Source organism: Penaeus chinensis, chromosome 27, assembly GCF_019202785.1.
Source record: "Penaeus chinensis breed Huanghai No. 1 chromosome 27, ASM1920278v2, whole genome shotgun sequence".
NCBI lineage: Eukaryota > Metazoa > Arthropoda > Malacostraca > Decapoda > Penaeidae > Penaeus > Penaeus chinensis.
This window is the reverse complement of record NC_061845.1, coordinates 20,081,051-20,083,550: the sequence shown is the minus strand read 5'-3', so window position 1 is coordinate 20,083,550 and position 2,500 is coordinate 20,081,051. Positions and strand designations below refer to the sequence as shown.

The following is a 2,500-nucleotide window of genomic DNA, read 5'->3' as shown; positions in this document are numbered from 1 at the left end:
GACGATCTCGCTATCACCTCCACTGGACCACGCAGCCAGAATAAAGCCCAGCGTTGTCTGGACCTCGTGTCAGAGGAGTGTTGTAGGACAGGACTAAAGATCTCTGCAGCCAAATCCAAAGCCATGGCTTTGAGACAGAGAGTTCGAGGCACAAGACTGAAAATCCAGGGAGTGGAATTAGAATGGGTCCAGGACTACCTATACCTTGGGGTAAGGATAGACCAGACCCTCTCCTTCCATAAGGAGGTCCAGTACCTGGTTGACCGAACCAAAGCAAGACTGTCCGTCATGAGAGCAATGACTGGGAGACGCATAGGGGCCAGACACAAAGTACTAAGATCATTCTATGTACATGCTGTCCGGCCCATTGTGGACTATGCCTCAGTCGCTCTAATTGCTGCAAAGAAAAAGCACACAGACAAATTAGAAACAGTCCAAAATGAAGCTGCCAGGATCATTCTGGGTGCCACGAGGTGGACGAAGGTCCTCAACCTCCTGATGGAGGCAAACCTTCTCCCCCTGGACTCACGAATCGATCTAATGGCAACACAATTCCTGTCAAAGGTCATCCAGGCTCCCAGGAACACAAGCCTAAGACAAAAATTAGTCAGATGCCTCGAACAAGACAACGAGCTCGTTGCAAACAACTCCTGGCTGTCTCATACAGCCAGGGTGTTGATACGCCATCAGCTCAAAGAACAGCTTCTTGCTAAGGGCATGGACTCCCCCCATCCCGACTTTGCCGAAGCCCCGCCGTGGGCACTGAGCCTGATAGAGTTCAACATAATGAGCCTGTCAATGAAAAAGAGCCTATACCCCATGCCTAGCCTAAAGGCAGAAGCCCACAGGATCATTGCAGCCATCACTCCTCCGGGTAGTAGAACATACTACACGGATGGATCGGTCGATCCCTTGAGCCACACTGCAGGCGCCGGCTTTGCAGCAAGGGATGCCACGCGATCCATGAGGGTAACAGACAACGCCTCCTCGCTACAGGCAGAGGCAGTTGCAATCATAGGAGCCCTAGGCCACGCGTCCCTAAGGGATGGACATGTGGTCATACACACAGACTCCAGGGCAGCCATTGACTGTCTTCAGCACAGCTCAACCACAGACAACATCTACCTACTGACCACGATTCTCACAATGGCACAGAGAATTCTTGCTCAGGGTAGAAGAATTATCATCAACTGGGTCCCAAGCCACATCGGCATCAGAGGGAACGAGCTTGCTGACAGACTAGCCGTCGCTGGCAGGGGTATGCCCCAAAATCCCATGACGATAAAACCCAGCCGAAAATTACTTAAGGAAAAGTGTGCCTTGGTCGGTCGTACCTTCCTACGGCAGCTCCACAGAGAGGAAATGAGAACCTCCCCCTCGGCCAGCTGGTACTCAGACGCCACAGGCTCTGAACCACTGGCACTCTCTGAAGTAAGCAACAGAGGTACCGAAGTCATTCTTCACAGAATGCGCCTAGGTTACCACTGTGCATGGCAGATTATCCCAACAATCGAACGCGATGAAAGGTGCTGCAAGCACTGCGGCGAGCCGAACGCCACACTAGTCCACTACCTAGAAAATTGTGACCATACACAATTCCTGAGACATGGACCGCCCACAACAGCCGCCGTGCTGGTAAAGAGGCTATGCGAAATGCTTACACCATGGCGGCAGGAGCGCCTGTTGGCAATCCCGCCGCCACGGTAAGCACCGAGTGTCAGACAACTCAATGAGACAGCCGTAAAAAGCTGACACAGGCCGGGCCATATTTAGAAGGCCCGGGCGGAGCTAGAACTTCGCAAACAAAACCACCACAGACCTTGCACTCTTCTGAATAAAAAAGGTCAAAGCCACCACTTTTACTACTACTGCTTAACCAATGTATAAATGTGTTCAATAAAGAGCCTTTACACACACACGTGGGTGTATTATATATAATATAATATATATGTATAATACACACACATGTCTATATAGATATAGATAGAAAGATAGATATATGCATATATATATGTACATATATGTATGTACATGTATATTTATATATATATGTACATATATGTATGTACATATATACGGATATATATATATATATATATATATATATATATATAAGTATATAAGTATATATATATTTATTTATCTATATATATATGTGTATATATATGCATATACATACACACACACATATATCTACGTACATGTGCGTGTGTGTGTGTGTGTGTGTGTGTGTGTGTGTGTGTGTGTGTGTGTGTGTGTGTATTTTTGTTTTTTTACAGCCATTCATTCCACTGCAGGACATAGGCCAATCTCAATTCACTAGTACGAGTTCATATGGACTGAATGGCTGTTAAATATATATATATATATATATATATATATATATATATATATATATATATATGTATGTGTGTGTGTGTATACAAATAAGTACATATATACATATATATATGTATATATATGTATGTATGTATATGTGTATATATATACATATATATGT

General features: G+C 45.1%; 1 protein-coding gene across 1 annotated transcript in view; it reads left to right on the top strand.

Annotated features, from left to right (window-relative positions):
* The window catches only part of LOC125039339 (kelch-like protein 17), an 88,106-nt gene that overhangs the window by 76,721 nt on the left and 8,885 nt on the right, over window positions 1-2,500 (top strand). The window lies entirely within an intron of this gene.